Consider the following 18636-nt stretch of genomic DNA (forward strand, 5'->3'; position numbering starts at 1 on the left):
TACTGCTAATGTACAATATTGTGTTAGTTTCAGGTGTACAGTAAAGCAATTTGAATATATATATATTTCAGATTATTATCCATACTTTTTATAAATTATTGAATATAATTTTCTGTACTTTAGCAAAACTCCTTATTGCTTTTTGTTTTTGGGTATAGTAGTTTGTATCTGTTAATCCCATATTCCTATTAATATTTTGTCTCTCTCCGCTCCCTATGCCCTTTGGTAATCATAAGCTTGGTTTCTCTATGAGTTTGTTTATATTTTGAATATAGATTCATTTGTATTATTTTTAAGATTCAACATGTAAATGATATTGTGTAATATTCAGTTTCGCTTTCTGATTTGCTTGACTAATTATAATATGCTCTAGGTCCATCTATGTTGCTGCAAATTGTAATATTTCATTCTTTTAGGACTAATTGTCCTCTGTGTGTGTATGTTTGTATTATATCAAATCTTAAGCCAGTCATCTATTGATGGACACTTGTGTTGTTTGCAAGTCTTGGTTATTATAAATGGAGATGCTATGAACATCTGGGTGCATGTTTCTTTGAATTACACTTTTTTTTTGTTATATATCCAGAAGTGGGATTTCTGGATCATATGGTACCTCTGTTTGTACTTTTTCCAGAAACTTCCATGCCATTCTTTATAGAGGCTGCACCAGTTTACATTACAACCCACAGTGTATCGGGGTCCCTTTTCTACACACTCTCTCCAGAATTTATTTTTAAACTTTTTGATGATAGCCATTCAACCCATGTGAAGCATAACCTCATTGTGCTTTTGATTTGCATTTCCAGAATATTTAGTGATGTTGAGCATCTTTTCCTCTGCATCTTGGCCATTTGTATGTCTTTGGAAAAATATTTAGATCTTCCCCCTTTTTTCATTGTGATTTTTATCTTTTGTTATGTGTGATGTGTGTGTGCTTAGTCATTTCATTCCTATCTTACTCTTGGCAAACCTGTGGAGTCCTCCAGGCTCCTCTGTCCATGGGATTTTCCAGGCAAGAATACTGGAGTGGGTGGCCATTTCCTTCTCCAGGAGATCTTCCCGACACAGGGATTGAACCTGGGTCTCCGGCATTGTAGGCAGATGCTTTATTGTCTGAGCCACCAGGAAGTCCTAACTTTTTTTTTTAAACAAAACTATACTAAAAGAAAGTTTTATAAAACAGGTTGATCAACAGCTGAGTCACAAAATAATAGTGTAGAAATACATTTATTGACAGATATTAAACAGATCCCTTTAATAATAATTCACTGAATGTGTATTGTCAAAGTTAGAGGATGTTTTTATATTACAACTTTGCATTTCTAGAGTGTTTTCAATATGTAGATCACTGAATAAAATGTTGCCAATACAAAAACTTTCACCTTGACAACAGACATAATATTCATATATTCATTGCTTTAAAAGGAGATTAACACAATGTATTTTGCATTTTTCTGTATGTGTGTGTATTTATATCTGTTTTTTTGTCTCAAATTGTTTATACCAGTTACTCATACACTAACTCATGGAGCTTTCTACTCAGTTCACTTAGGGGCTGGATTTCCAGTCCCAGGGCTTGAAGATCCCACCATGGGCATAAACACAGAAGGACTGCAGCCACTGAGCAGTCTGGAAATCTTGGACTGCAGGATGGAATCCATTCAACTCCACACCAACACTACAGCTCTTTCCATCCTCCATCCTTTGCCAAATCCCCAGTTCAGACATTTACACCTGCAGTTCTGACTCTGCTCACCAAGTTCTCCTTTTTCTACACGTTTTTCCTTATCTTCCTCAAAGAAAAGACATCATTTTTTAAAAGTAAAAAGTTTCCTAAAAGAAAAAGTATGTACAGTGGGACCTTAACTTTCTTTGAACATTCAGATGTGTATAAAAAGACTAAAAGGATATATGTATAGTTTCTATCCTGCTTCTCACTGAAGTATTATCTGTACTATGTATGTAGTATGTACCAGCCAGGAACTGTCAGTCCAATTCCTTCTCTGCATCTCAGCCTCTCTTTTCATCTTCAGACCTGCATAACTGGAAATGCCCACAGGAAACAAGATGGACATCTGGAGCCATCCCTTGGGGTATGACCTCAGGCTCCATTCTAAGCAAGATTAGTCAAAACTTGACCCTGAGTACTGGAAACCATCATGGAAACAAGAAATAATATAGCTGTGTGGGAGAGCTTGTAACATGGGAGATTGTGGCACCTTCTAACTCAAACCCCTGTCCTTTTACAGGGGACTAATAGGCTATTACCATCTTCTGACTCAGAGAGTCAAGGATGAGGTGATCAATATTGGTTTTAGTTTTGCTTCTCACCAGATCCAGCTGGAAGTTTCCCTTTCTCTTAGTCTTTTGTTCTCTCAGAATGATACACTTTGGAATTGATTTCATATGTCTTCTCTCTATCCCCAAGAAAAACAAATGCAAAAAGGCAAAATGGTTGTCTGAGGAGGCCTTACAAATAGCTGAGAGAAGAAGAGAAACTAAAAGCAAAGAAGAAAAAGAAAGATATACCCATCTGAATGCAGAGTTCCAAAGAATAGCAAGGAGAGATAAGAAAGCCTTGCTCAGTGATCAATGCAAAGAAATAGAGGAAAACAATACAATGGGAAAGATCTCTTCAAGAAACATAGAGATACCAAGAGAATATTTCTTGCAGAGATGCGCACAATAAAGGACAGAAAAGGACCTAACAGAAGCAGAAGATATTAAGGAGAGGTAGCAAAAATACACAGAGGAACTATACAAAAACGATCTTCATGACCCAGATAACCACGATGGTGTGATCACTCACCTCGAGCCAGACATCCTGGAATGCAAAGTCAAGTGGGCCTTAGGAAGCATCACTACGAACAAAGCTAGTGGAGGTGATGGCATTCCAGTTGAGCTATTTCAAATCCTAAAAGATGATGCTGTGAAAGTGCTGCACTCAATATGCCAACAAATTTGGAAAACTCAGTAGTGGCCACAGGACTGGAAAATGTCAGTGTTCATTCCAATCCCAAAGAAGGGCAATGCCAAAGAATACTCAAGCTACTGCACACTCATCTCACACGCTAGCAAAGTAATGCTCAAAATTCTCCAAGCCAAGCTTCAACAGTATGTGAACTGTGAAATTCCAGATGTTCAAGCTGGATTTAGAAAAGGCAGAGGAACCAGAGATCAAATTGCCAATATTCGTTGGATCATTGAAAAAGCAAGAGAGTTCCAGAAAAAACATTTACTTCTGCCTTATTGACTATGCCAAAGCCTTTGACTGTGTGGATCACAACAAACCGTGGAAAATTCTTAAAGAGTTGAGAATACCAGACCACCTGACCTGCCTCCTGAGAAGTCTGTATGTAGGTCAAGAAACAACAGTTAGAACTGAACATGGAACAATGGACTGGTTCCAAATTGGTAAAGGAGTACATCAAGGCTGTATACGGTCATCCTGTTTATTTAACATATGCAGAGTACATCATGCAAAATGCTGGGCTGGATGAAGCACAAGCTGGAATCAAGATTGCCAGGATAAGTATCAATAATTTCAGATATGTAGATGACACCACCCTTATGGCAGAAAGCAAAAAAAGTACTAGAGCCTCTTGATGAAGTGAAAGTTCAGTTTAGTCTTTCAGTCGTGTCCAACTCTTTGAGACCCCATGAACCGCAGCACGCCAGGCCTCCCTGTCCATCGTCAACTGCCAGAGTCCACCCACACCCATGTCCATCGAGTCAATGATGCCATCCAACCATCTCATCCTCTGTCATCCCCTTCTCCTCCTGCCCTCAATCTTTCCCAGCATTAGGGTCTTTTCCACTGAGTCACCTCTTCACATCAGGTGGCCAAAATGTTGGAGTTTCAGCTTCAACATCAATCCTTCCAATGAACACCCAGGACTGATCTCTATTAGGATGGACTGGTTGGATCTCCTTGCAATCCAAGGGACTCTCAAGAGTCTTCTCCAGTGTAAGATGGGTGCAATTGTGTGGTATTTTGAGCATTCTTTGGCATTGCCTTTCTTTGGGATTGGAATAAACCCTGACCTTTTCCAGTCCTGTGGCCATTGCTGAGTTTTCCATATTTGCTGGCATATTGAGTGCAGCACTTTCACAGCATCATCTTCCAGGATTTGAAATAGCTCAACTGGAATTCCATCACCTCCACTAGCTTTGTTCATAGTGATGCTTCCTAAGGCCCACTTGACTTCACACTCCAGGATGTCTGGCTCTAAGTGAGTGATCACACCCTTGTGATTATCTGGGTCGTGAAGATCCTTTTTGTACAGTTCTTGTCTGTATTCTTGCCACCTCTTCTTAATATCTTCTGCTTCTGTTAGGCCCCTACCATTTCTGTCCTTTATTGAGGCCATCTTTGCATGAAACGTTCCCTTGGTATCTCTAATTTTCTTGAAGAGATGTCTAGTCTTTCCCATTCTATGGGTTTCCTCTATTTCTTTGCATTGATGGCTGAGGAAAGCTTCCTTATCTCTCCTGGCTATTCTTTGGAACTCTGCATTCAAATGGGTATATCTTTCCTTTTCTCCTTTGCTTTTCACTTCTCTTCTTTTCTCAGCTATTTGTAAGGCTTCCTCAGACAGCCATTTTGCTTTTTTCCATTTCTTTATCTTGGAGATGGTCTTGATTCCTGTCTCCTGTACAATGTCAGGAACCTCCATCAATAGTTCATCAGGCACTCTATCTATCAGATCTAGTCCCTTAAATCTATTTCTCACTTCTACTGTATAATCATAAGGGATTTGATTTAGGTCATATCTGAATGGTATAGTGGTTTTCTCCACTTTCTTCAATTTCAGTCTGAATTTGGCAATAAGGAGTTCATGATCTGAGCCACAGTCAGCTCCTGGTCTTGTTTTTGCTGATGCTATAGAGAGTCTCCATCTTTGGCTGCAAAGAATATAATCAATCTGATTTCGGTGTTGACCATCTGATGATGTCCAAATGTAATGAATCTTTTCTTGTGTTGTTGGAAGAGGGTATTTGCTATGACCAGTGCATTCTCTTGGCAGAACTCTACTAGCCTTTGCCTTGCTTCGTTCTGTACTCCAAGGCCAAATTTGCCTGTTACTCCAGGTGAAGTGAAAGAGGAGAGTGAAAAAGGTGGCTTAAAACTCAACATTCAAAAAACTAAGATCACGACATCTGGTACCATCACTTCATGGCAAATAGATGGGGAAACAATGGAAAGAATGGCAGAATTTATTTTCTTGGGCTCCAAAATCACTGCAGGTTGTGACTGCAGCCATGAAATTAATTTCCTTGGTAGGAAAGGTATCACAAAGATTGACAGCATATTTAAAGCAGAGACATTCTTTGCCGACAAAGATCCATCTAGTCAAAACTACGGTTTTCCCAGTAGTCATATGTGGATGTGAGAGTTGGACTATAAAGAAAGCTGAGTGCTGAAAAATTAATGCCTTTGAACTGTGGTGTTGGAAAAGACTCTTGAGAGTCCCTTGGACTGCAAGGAGATCCAACCATCAATCCTAAAGGGAGTCAGTCCTGAATATTCATTGGTAGGACTGATGCTGAAGCTGAAACTTCAATACTTTGGCCACTTGATGCGAAGAACTGACTCTTTGGAAAATACTCTGATTCTGGAAAAGATTGAGGACAGCAGGATAAGGGGACAATAGAAGATGAGATGATTAGATGGCATCACTGAATCGATGGACATGAGTTTGAACGAGCTCTGGGAGTTGGTGATGGACAGGGAAGCCTGGCGTGTTGCAGTCCATGGGGTCACAGAGAGATAGACACGACTGAGTGAACTAACTGGTGTCTTCTCTCTAAAAAGATGAGAGGGTGGTTCTATCCATTTAGTCATCTGACGGGTGCATTTGAGGTGACGCAGAATTCCTGCTTCCAGTCAATGGCAGCCTGGTATGTATTCACAAGAGATGGGAAGGACTAGAGACTGAGCTATCAAGACAAGCACTGAATGAAGACTCCGGTCCAAATACCCAGTTCTCTTGACTTAGTGAAATGGTCTTCCCAGATTTCTCACATGATGACCACTCTTTTCTGGGTTCCTCTTAAACCTGGCACTCTAATATGATCCTTTTCTCTCTCTCTTGCCCACAAATGTACACTCACAGCAAATTCCTCTATAAGCTAGTAGTCGAGAAGTTTTCCAAAGATGACTTCAAATCCCTGGGCAGTAAGGGAAAACCCTGGTAACAGTTGATTCCATTAAAAATTGTCTGGCAGAAAAAAATCCCATAAGCAAAGTAAAATGAAAAATTACACATTAGGAAAAAATATGCAAGTTATGTAACTAACAAAGTTTATCTACTTGTAGAAGAGAGATTATGCAAAAGAAAAGGCAAATTGGAACATTCTGAAGGAGAAAGCACACTAGACACAGAGGAGTACTTCCAAAAGAAATGTTCCTTAAATATGTTTAAAAATGTTCAACCCAACTCTTGATTAAGAGATGTAAAGAGAAAAAAAAAAAAAAAAAAAAACAAGTTGCCCTTTCTCATCATTTACATAGTCTGTGAGGAAATAGGGAGACATATACACTGCTGGTGGTAATATAACATGTACAACTCCTAGCCAGGGGATTTGTTACAGTGTAAGCAAAGAATGGGACACGACTGAGTGACTGAACTGAACTGAACTGAATGAAATTACCAGGGTACTTACCCTTGGAATCAACAATGTCTCTTCGAAGAATCTACCCTAAAGTAGCAATGTAAAAGGAAAAAAAGACATAAGCACAAAACCATTTCTTCCAGAACAATTTATAAGATTTTAAGATAAGATACAAGACATATACACCAACAGGGACCTAGTTGAATAAACTGTGGTCCACCTACATCCGAAAGGACTATGCAGCTATTAAAAAAAATAATAAGACTCTCTTTCTGTATTGCTATGAAGTCATCGCCAGGATATAATGTTCAGTGATTTAAAAAACAGGTGTAGAAATGTGTGTAGAGCTGCTGCCTCAGGTAACTACTTACAATAAATTAAAATTACATGACATTAAGAATCAATCACAGTCGCCATGTTTTAGTAGCTAAATGTTCAATTCCTGAATAAACCTCTGTTAGTTAATGGTTGCTATGTTGAATAGCAGAATACAGAATGTTCTCATCTCCACAGAAATTTCTATTGGATAGCTCTGAAATAGAATATAACAAATTTTACATATGAAAGGTAGTGAAAACAAATGTGTGTTATCTTTACTCATATTCTCTAAGCTGTACAGTTGATACAAATGATGATAAAAATGTGTACCTATAAGGGGACAGAGGAACATCCCAGGATGCATGACGACGTTCTAGATTCTCTAAATATGAGACCTATGTTTACTGGCTCTATTCACTGAAAAGGGCAAGAAACTGACCAATCCAGTAGCAATCAGCAACCATAGTCCCTGCACTGAATACTCTAAACTCATTTCCCACTAAAACGGACCAGGCTTCCTGGAGAAATGCCTAATTTCCAATCTAGGTAAGGATTGTACAAGGTGAGTCTGGACTGAACTCTCATACAGAAATTATATCAAAAGGAATCATAACCGGAGGGGCTTCCATTGGCCAAAGATAGAACAATTTGAACGTCAAAAAAAAAAAAAAGTTAATGATTGTAATGCACTGCTGCTGCTGCTGCTGCTGCTGAGTCACTTCAATCGTGTCCGACTCTGTGCGACCCCAGAGATGACAACCCACCAGGCTCCCCCATCCCTGGGATTCTCCAGGCAAGAACACTGGAGTGGGTTGCCATTTCCTTCTCCAATGCATGAAAGTGAAAAGTGGAAGTGAAGTCGCTCAGTCGTGTCCGACTTTTTGCGATCCCATGGACTGCAGCCTACCAGGCTCCTCCGTCCATGGGATTTTCCAGGCTAGAGTACTGGAGCGGGCTGCCATCGCCTTCTCCGTGAAATGCACTAAAACGCCTTAAATATAGGAACATCTATGAGCTATGTATCTATGTATCACATTCTTTTAAAAAGCCAACAAAATTAAAACACTGCTCACCTTTGAGAGTCCTAGGGTAAAAACTCATTTTTGAAAGTGGAAATGTTGCCAATAAATTGTATATTCATCTGGCCTTTCCTTGCATATTACACCCATGCATAGTTGATGAGGGATGGATTCTTTTATAAAAGAATTATAGCTAATACATGCAGAAGCAATTGAATAATTTGTACACCACACTTTTGCAACCTTTTATGACATGTGGTTCTAAGCAATGATCATTAGAGGCTGCAAAAATGATGTGAGAATTAGATGGGAAATTTTAAAATGATTGCATCACAATATCTTTTAATTCGCCTTTCCTCATTTGAAAAATGGAAATAATTATATTCATATTAGACAATTATTGTAAGGAGAAAATATCTCATGTGAATCTGGCAATAGTACTAAACAATGGTCTAATTTCATACCTTACCTTCCTTCAAAGGAGATTCCCTTGAAACAGTCCAAATAGTATCATGAGACAATAATGTGGAAGTACTACACAGAAATGTGTGTTTTCACTATGTCTTCACTTTAGTGTCCTGTCTCTGTGCTGGAGTCATTTCTTGGATAATTTAGGAAAATAGAAAACTGGGTGTAGCATTTCCATTGGTCCATTTCACATTATTTCATATGCTTTCCCATCCCACTTTTAATGGTCTATGTCAATTTCATAAGAATAATATGCATATTCAAATGAACTTATCTATGAAACAGAAACCATCTGACAGACAGCAGACTTGTGGTTACCAAGGTGTGGTGTGGGGAGGGATGAAATGGTAGTTTGAGAGTGTGTATGTGTGTGAGTTGCTTAGTCGTATCTCACTCTTTGCAGCCCCATAGACGGCAGCCCACCAGGCCCCTCTGTCCATGGGATTCTCCAGGCAAGAACACTGGAGTGGGTTGCCATTTCCTTCTCCGAAAGGAACTACAGAAAGAAAGAAAGTGAAGTCGCTGAGTCGTGTCCGACTCTTTGCGACCCCATGGACTGTAGCCTACAAGGCTCCCACATCCATCGAATTTTCCAGGCAAGAGTACTGATGTGGGTTGCCATTTCCTTCTCCAGTTTGAGAGTAGTAGATGCAAACTGTTATATGTAGAATGGATAAGCAACAGGACCTACTGTATAGCACCGGTAACTAAATTCAATATACTATGGTAAACCATAACGGACAATAAAAAGAATATAGATGTATAACTGAATCACTTTGCTGAACACCAGAAATTAACACAACATTGTAAATCAACTAGACTTCAAAAATATTCAGTTCAGTCGCTCAGTCATGTCCAACTCTTTGAAACCCCGTGGACTGCAGCATGCCAAGCTTCCCTGTCCTTCACCATCTCCCAGGAGTTTGCTCAAACTGATGCCATCCAACCATCTCATCCACTTCATCCCCTTCTCTTCCTGCCTTCAATCTTTACCAGCATCAGGGTCTTTTCTAAGGAGGCAGTACTTCGCATCAGGTGGCCAAAGTATTTTGTAGCTTCAGCTTCAGCATCAGTCCTTCCAATGAATATTCAGGACTGATTTCCTTTAGGATGGACTGGTTGGATCTCCTTGCAGTCATCATCTTAACTCTGTACTAAGGATTATATAACAAAAATATGTCTTGCTTGAGGACATGTTTATCTTTTTTAACAAGGAATTTCTGACTAATCTTGTTATTTTATATGGGAGTGGGTCTGGTAAGACCTTTCTATTGTTAATGTATGTTGTGGGAGTGGGTCTGGTAAAAGTATATAAGGCCTTGATAAGACTAGGGACTAGGGCACTATCGGTCCCTCTTCTGATGTCTGTGTCAGAAGTTTTCTCTGTCCTTTTTCACTTTAATAAAACTCTGCTACACAAAAGCTCTTGAGTGATCAAGTGACCAAGCTGGTCCCTAAGCTAAATTTTCACAGATCATGAATCTGACATCATTCACCATAAGCTATCACGGTGACCCAGAAAACCACAGGGACTTAACTGTTGTGAATTTACACATTTTCCAATTTCATGCATTTTCTACAGCACTCATAGAAGGTAGAATAACAGATCTTCACAATATTTTGGAAAAAACTAATGTACAGAGGTTAAGCAGCTTGGCTAGGGGTCATACTTTTGTTAAGAGGGAAAGCAGAGATTGACACCCTATATTTCCAAGTGCAGAAGGCATGAGGCTCAGGAGCACATCACACCACACCATATTCAAATGAGTCTAACTTTCCTGCTGATCTGTGTCTTTTTTTAAATTAAATTAAATTTATTTATTTTAATTGGGAGCTACCCAATATTATAGTGGTTCTTGCCATACACTGACATGAATCAGCCATGGGTGTACACGTGTTCCCCATCCTGAACCCCCCTCCCACCTCCCTCCCCATCCCATCCCTCAGGGTCATCCCAGTGCACCAGCCCTGAGCACCCTGTCTCATGCATCAAACCTGAACTGGTGATATATTTCACATATGGTAATATACATGTTTCAATGCTATTCTCTCAAATCATCCCACCCTCATCTTCTCCCACAGAGTCCAAATGTCTGCTCTTTACATCTGTGTCTCTTTTGCTATCTCGCATATAGGGTCATTGTTACCATCTTTCTAAATTCCATATGTATGTGTTAATGTACTGAATTGGTGTTTTTCTTTCTGACGTACTTCACTCTGCATAATAGGCTCCAGTTTCATCCACCTCATTAGAACTGACTCAAATGCATTCTTTTAAATAGCTGAGTAATATTCCACTGTGTATATGTACCACAGCTCTCTTATCCATTTGTCTGCCAATGGACATCTAGGTTGTTTCCATGTCTGGCTATTTTAAACAGTGCTGCGATGAACACTGGGGTACATGTGTCTCTTTCAATTCTGGTTTCCTTGGTGTGTATGCCCAGCAGTGGGATTGCTAGATCTTTTGGCAGTTCTATTTCCAGTTTTTTTAAGGTATCTCCATAGTGGCTGTACTAGTTTGCATTCCCACCAACAGTGTAAGAGGGTTCCCTTTTCTCCACACGCTCTCCAGCATTTATCGTTTGTAGACTTTTGTATAACAGCCATTCTGACCAGCGTGAGATGTTACCTCATTGTGGTTTTGATTTGCATTTCCCTGATAATGAGTGATGCTGAGCATCTTCTCCTGTGTGTTAGCCATCTGTATGTCTTCTTTGGAGAAATGACTGCTTAGTTCTTTGGCCCATTTTTTTATTGGGTTGTTTATTTTTCTGGAATTGAGCTGCAGGAGTTGCTTGTATACTTTTGAGATTAATTGTCAGTTGCTTAGTGTATTATTCTCTCCCATTCTGAAGGCTGTCTTTTCACCTTGCTTATACTTTCCTTTGTTATGCAAAAGCTTTTATGTTTAATTAGGTTAATTTTTTAATTTTTGCTTTTATTTCCATTACTCTGGGAGGTGGGTCATAGAGGATCCTGCTGTGATTTATGTCAGAGAGTGTTTTGCCTATGTTTTCCTCCCGGAGTTTTATAGTTTCTGGTCTTATATTTAGATCTTTAATCCACTTTGAGTTTATTTTTGTGTATGGTGTTAAAAGTGTTCTAGTTTCATTCTTTTACAAGTGATTGACCAGTTTTCCCAGCACCACTTGTTAAAGAGATTGTCTAAAGAGGTATACCCCTCTATAAGCTAAAATAGATTCTTGTCATTTATAAATATAAATGATACACACAAAAAAACTATTTTAGTTAAAACATAAAAATGGTGTTTTTGTTGAAATCAAACAGAGCTTTCCACTCAGCATGAAAAGAGGCTTCACTTTCTGTCTAGATACCTCAGTATCCCTGTATCCAGTCTGTGTCCCTTTTCTACGCAGACTTCCTGAGCTCTCTGGGTTTAGGGCATAGCCCTTCCCTTCCACCTTCTAGCTCAGGGATGTTCAAGCTGTAGTTCAGTGTACTGTCACGAGGTGGCACCATCCTACCGCCAGTCACATTTCTCTATAAAGTTCAGTTCAGTTCAGGTGCTCAGTCATGTCTGAGTCTTTGTGACCCCATGGACTGCAGCATGCCAGGCTTCCCTGTCCATCACCAACACACGGAGCTTGCTCAAACTCATGCCCATCGAGCTGGTCATGCCATTCAACCAACTCATCTTCTGTTATCCCCTGCTCTTCCTGCCTTCCATCTTTCTCAGCATCAGGGTCTTTTCTAATGAGTCAGTTCTTTGCATCAGGTGGCCAAAGTATTGGAGTTTCAGTTTCAGCATTAGTCCTTCCAATGAATATTCAGGAATGATTTCTCTTAAGATTGACTGATTTGATCTCCTTGCAGTCCAAGGGACTCTCAAGAGTCTTCTCCAACACCACATTCCAAAACATCAATTCTTTGGTGCTCAGCTTTCTTAATGGTCCAACTCTCGCATTCATACATGACTACTGGAAAAGCCATAGTGTTGACTAGATGGACCTTTGTTGGCAAAGCAATGTTGCTATTTTTTAATATGCTGTCTAAGTTAGTCATAACTTTCCTTCCAAGGAGTAAGCGTCTTTTCATTTCATGGCTGCAGTCACCATCTGCAGTGATTTCAGAGCCCAAGAGAAACTAAAGTCTGTCACTGTTTCCAGTTTCCCCATCTATTTGCCATGAAGTGATGGGACCAGTGGAGAAGGCAATGGCACCCCACTCCAGTACTCCTGCCTGGGAAATCCCATGGGCGGAGGAGCCTGGTGGGCTGCAGTCCATGGGGTCGCAAAGAGTCGGACACAACTGAGCAACTTCACTTTCACGTTTCACTTTCATGCACTGGAGAGGGAAATGGCAACCCACTCCAGTGTTCTTACCTGGAGAATCCCAGACACGGGGGAGCCTGGTGGGCTACTGTCTATGGGGTCGCACAGAGTCGGACACGACTGAAGTGACTTAGCAGCAGCAGCAGATGGGACCAGATGCCATGATCTTAGTTTTTTGAACGTTGAGTTTTAAGCCAGCTTTTTCACTTTCCTCTTTCACTTTCATCAAGAGGTTCTTCAGTTCTTCTTCACTTTCTGCCATAAGGGTGGTGTCATCTACATATCTGAGGTTCTTGATGCTTCTCCCCACAATCTTGATTCCAGATTGTGCTTCATCCAGCCCAGCATTTCTCATGATGCACTCTGCATATAGTTAAATAAACAGGATGATAATATACAGGCTTGATGTACTCCTTTCCCAATTTGGAACCAGTTGGTTGTTTTATGTCCAGTTCTAACTATTTCTTCTTGACCTGCATACAGATTTCTCAGGAGGCAGCTGAGGTGGTCTGTTTTTCCCATCTCTTTAAGAATTTTCCAGTTTGTTCTGATCCACACAGTCAAAGGCTGTAGCATAGTCAATGAAGCAGAAGTAGATGCTTTTCTGGAGTTCTCTTGCCTTTTCTATGATCCAACAGATGTTAGCAATTTGATCTCTGGTTCCTTTGCCAGTCCAGCTTGTACATCTGGAAGCTTTAAGTTCATGTACTGTTGAAGCCTAGCTTGGAGAATCTTGAGCATTACTTTGCTAGCATGTGAAATGAATGCAATTGTACAGTAGTTTGAGCATTGTTTGGCATCGCCTTTCTTTGGGATTGGAATGAAAACTGACCTTTTCCAGTCCTGTGGTCACTGCTGAATTTTCCAAATTTGCTGGCATATTGAGTGCAGCACTAACAGCATCATCCTTTATGATTTGAAATAGGTCAGCTGGAATTCCATCACCTCCACTGGCTTTTTTGTAGTGATTCCTCCTCAGGCCTACTTGACTTCACACTCCAGGTTTTCTGACTCTAGGTAAATGATCACACCATTGTGTTGTGGTTATCTGGATCATTAAGGTTTTTTTTGCATAGTTCTTTTGTGTACTCTTGCCACCTCTTCTTAATATCTTCTGCTTCTCTTAGATCCATACCATTTCTGTCCTTTATTGTGCCCATCTTTGCATGAAATATTCCCTTAGTATCTCTCATTTTCTTGAAGAGATGTCTAGTCTTTCCCATTCTACTGTTTTCCTCTATTTCTTTGCATTGATCATGTAGGAAAGCTTTCTTATTTTTCCTTGCTATTCTTTTGAACTGCAATCAGATGGGTATATCTTTCCTTGTCTCCTTTGCCTTTCGCTTCCCTCTTCTTAGTTTTTTTGTAGGCCCTCCTCAGACAACCATTTTGCCTTTCTGCATTTCTTTTTATTGGGAAGGGTTTTGATCATCCACTCCTGTACCATGTTACAAACCTCCGTCCATAGTTCTTCAGGCACTCTGTCTATCAGATCTAATCCCTTGAATCTATTTGTCACTTCCTCTGTACAATTGTAAGCGTTTTGACTTAGGTCTTACCTGAATGGCCTATCAGTTTTCCCTATGTTCTTCAATTTCAGTCTGAATTTTGCAATAAGGAGTTCATGTTCTGAGCCACGGTCAGCTCCTGGTCTTGTTTTTGCTGACTATGTAGAGCTTTTCCGTCTCAGCTGCAAAAAATATAATCAGTCTGATTTCGGTGTTGACCATCTGGTGATGTCCATGTGTAGAGTCATCTCTTGTGTTGTTGGAAGAGGTTCTTTTCTATGACCAGTGTGCTCATTTGTGTCTGTATGTGTGTGAAAGAAAAATGGAGGTGGGAGCCACCTGCAGGCCAGAGTCCTGACTGCAGTTTGAGGCTCAGGACAGGTGGCTTGACAAAGGAGTGAGGACGACGATTGGGATGTGGGTTAATGGTTTTAGCCAGGGTTTTCCAGAATTTTTCACTTACTGGTAGCAGTTTTCCTGTATCTTCCTTTTTGTGGCGTATATAAATCTGAGATTGGAATCAATCTCTAGTCTGATCTGAAGAGAAAGCTACACTTGTAAAGGCGGCATGTGCAAGCTATGGGAGGCACAGAAACAACCATGCACACGTAGATACAGTGCCCATTCAGCTTTGAAATTCACTTTGCTCTATGAAAGTGATCACAGTGAACGTCTATAATGTGAAGGCTCTATGTGCCCGTACACGTGCACTGTCATCTTCATTGTCAGCTGGGATTTGGGGGTGTGTACTCTCAGGGCCACAACATCAGCGACTGCAAGACGCTCAGTTCTCAAGCCTGGGAAGCCCATTTTATAAAAGGCAAGCTTCTCGGTGTCTTCAGCTTATGGTGAGGTACGTAACTTCCTTCCAGCCCTGCCATTAATCTGGAGAGATACTGTTGGTGCTATGACCCTAAACTTTGTTGTCTATCAAATGGGACTTTGGATACTTTGTCACATGGCTATCACAAGGAGAAAATGAAGAACCATATCCAAAGCATTTGGCATAGGGTGTGACTTCAAGGGGAGAAGGCGATGGCACCCCACTCCAGTACTCCTGCCTGGGAAATCCCATGGGCGGAGGAGCCTGGTAGGCTGCAGTCCATGGGGTCGCCAAGAGTCGGACACGACTGAGCGACTTCCCTTTCACTTTTCACTTTCATGCATTGGAGAAGGAAATGGCAACCCACTCCTGTGTTCTTGCCTGGAGAATCCCAGGGACGGGGGAGCCTGGTGGGCTGCCGTCTATGGGGTCGCACAGAGTCGGACACGACTGAAGCGACTTAACAGCAGCAGCAGCAGTGACTTCAAGGGCTCTTTCAAAGTCAGGACTCAGTAGTAGGCTCTGGCTGAGTCTTGTGGCTAAGGCAGGCATTGTGGAAAGGTGTTTTTCATTGTTTCTCCTAATGGAAAGATAGCTATCTTTATGCAGGAAGCAACTATTTCTCTGACATGCCTTAACTTCAAAGTTTTAATAACAGAAGGATCTCTAGTTTCTTAGGAGACTCTGAAGCGCCAAGGACTGCTCCACGTCACGCTTGTGCATCCTAATCCAGTTCCCCACACTGCGAAGACAGCCTTGCCTTTGACACGCCTGGTCAGCTCAGTGAGCGATGGCACCGGGGCAGCGAGCTGTGATGTTGCCCTAACTGCTGCTCCTGGGCTGCTCCCTGTGTTGATACACTCATAGGAAAATTCTCGACCTGTCTCCCATTCAACAGCGCAGGGAGCCTCAGATCATGTCACACCAGGATTTCAGCTATGTGCTGCCTTCTCAAAAGGCAAAAATCCAAGAATTACTAGCATTTTGGGATACAATTGTCTATTATTTTATCCACTAATAACTACAAATACATACTAGAAACCATCTTGTCCATTGAAAGTGTTTCATTAACTCTACTGTGAAAAAAAATAAGAAAATAAGCAAGGAAATGAACATATAGGAAAATTCAACGGTTAAATCTGACATAAGCTGGCCCATTCATATTAATTTCTAAACTTGTTCCAAATTTCTGGCATGGAGAATTTTCGAAACGACTTATTATGTGGCTGTGCCCGATCTCAGTTGCTGCAAGGGAACTCTTAGTTGTGGAATGTGAAATCTTAGCAATGGCATGTGGGATCTAGTTCTATGACCAGATGGGAACCCAGGCCCTCAGCCTTGCAAGCACAGAGAATTAGCCAGGGGACAACCAGGGAAGTACAGACACTGCACATTAAAAAATAAAACCTCTCATGTCCCCTACTGCCTATGGAGACACAGGTGACTCTTTCTCCTTCTCTGTCTCTCCCTCTACACTTTAAAATGTAAGTTCCACAAAGATTTTTCTACATTCCCTATTGACATCAGAAAAATTTTTACATTCCCTGTAAATATTGCTCATTCCCATCAACCTCTCATCTCACTGCGTTATCGGTTCTGCCCCCATGATTGCAAAGAACACGCTCTCACCAAGGTCACAAGCCACCCATTTGCCTGTAGGTCCAGCTATTTTGTGCAAGTATTCACATAATATTACTTGTAATGACCATGTGATATAACCGTGTTTGAGCAGACTGCACCTGTCACTTAATAAATCTTTGACAGTTTCCCAGGCTCTGGAGCATGAGGTACTTACTGGGTACAAGCTGTCCTGTTCCCTAACTATGCAGTCCTATGTTAAATCCTGTTCTCACTGTTTCTCAGTTTTCCTCTTTTTTTTTTTTTAGTGTTCCTATATAAAATGGGAACTAGCAACAGTGACTACCTCATAGGGTTGCTAAGAGCACTTAAAGTGACAATATATTTTTTAAAAAGGTAATAATAAACGCTATCTACATTTATTTAATCTTATGTATCTTTATTGGCACTTCTATCAGCATAGGCTGAAAAATATAGAATATAGTGTCATGATCATTCACAATACATTTAGGTATGCTGTTACTCAGTGTTATCAGCCACCAAAAATCATTGAACAAATCTCCAGAAACTGTGTGGTATAAAATACCTAAAATGTGTTCTCTCATAATCCTGAAAACCGCAAGCCCAAATCAAGGTGGTGGGCAGGACCGTGCTTCTTCCGAAGGCTCTGGGGAGAATCAGTTCTTGACCCTTCCAGGCTCTGGTGCTTTCGCTCCAATCTCTTCCTCCATCTTTACATGGCCTTCTTTCCTGTGTGACATTTCTCTCTTGCCTTCTCTTTAACAATTACTTTAATTTCCAGATTCTCAATCTCTACAGTTTAGTGATCTGTGAGAAATGAAACACTCTCACATCGCTTGCACAAAAATGATAAGAATGCTAATCAGTACATTCTAATGGCTAATACATAACACTTAGTATTTTCTCACAGAAATGCCTATATGGTACGAGTATCAGAGAGACTAACTGAGACACTGAAAATTATCTGCAAACCAACTACAGTCAGGAAGACTTTTCACAGACAAACACGTGATTATATATGTAAACCTTAATACATTACACTGTTTTGCTCCTTTTTGGTCATGGACTATTCCAGGAAGATTTAATTGCATAACTTTAAATTTGAGGAGTCCCTAAAATATAAACCAAAACTGGTCTTAAAAAATATTGGTATGATGAAAGGATAGATTTTTGTCTATTGAGACAAAAGTGGTTAGTTGCTAACTACACTTCAGCTCTATCATTACTCAGAGGATAACCATTTATGACAGAGGTCAAACTAAAATTTAAATTAGCATCAGAATTCTACACACAATTACCCAATCGATATTGAAGTAGATGCCATCACATATGCAAAAGATTACAGAATTTCAGTTTCAAAATTTGGAGGGAAAAAAATCTTAATAATGCTTAAAAACCCTGACAAACTTAACCTAGAATTATTAGCTCCAAGACATTTTATTGTATTACGACCTTAAAAGGATGACAAAGTAGAAATCAGTCGAAATGCTGTTAGAACTATTGTTTGTTTGCTCAAAGTTGTTGATAATAATGAAACAAAAAAGTAATAATGTCTGAATTTCACAGAACATAATTGCTCCCTTCTTATTTAACATTCGAGGGTATGACAAGGCAAAATCTAAGTATCATACTTTCTATTTTTGTTCTTAAACTCAAATAAAAGTTAGTATCAATACAAATGATAACAGAATAAAATAAATAGATGCTTACACAGGTTCTACAATATAGGATATAGTGACGTAACTCTGCCAAAATAAAATCCAATTTTGTGTTGTAGAACAGCAGATTACACAGAATAGTGTGAAAAACTATACAATCCAGAGTTTTTTGTGTCATTAAGCAAAGAAAGGATGAGGAAGAATATTTTGCCAAACTGCACCTGCTACTCCATCCTAGACCCAGTTGTCTGATCATCCACTCAGTTCCAGCGCTTACAAACTCTCAATCTACCCAGGCAGCCACACCCAAGATTAACTCCTTTTGCATCAAAG

The 18636-nt window shown here is 40.2% G+C and overlaps 1 protein-coding gene across 2 annotated transcripts in view; it reads left to right on the forward strand.

Annotated features, from left to right (window-relative positions):
- LOC138071347 (protein BEX2) overlaps window positions 1-18636 on the forward strand; it is a 54487-nt gene that overhangs the window by 12855 nt on the left and 22996 nt on the right. The window lies entirely within an intron of this gene.

This window comes from Capricornis sumatraensis, chromosome X, assembly GCF_032405125.1.
Source record: "Capricornis sumatraensis isolate serow.1 chromosome X, serow.2, whole genome shotgun sequence".
In the NCBI taxonomy this organism is placed as follows: domain Eukaryota; kingdom Metazoa; phylum Chordata; class Mammalia; order Artiodactyla; family Bovidae; genus Capricornis; species Capricornis sumatraensis.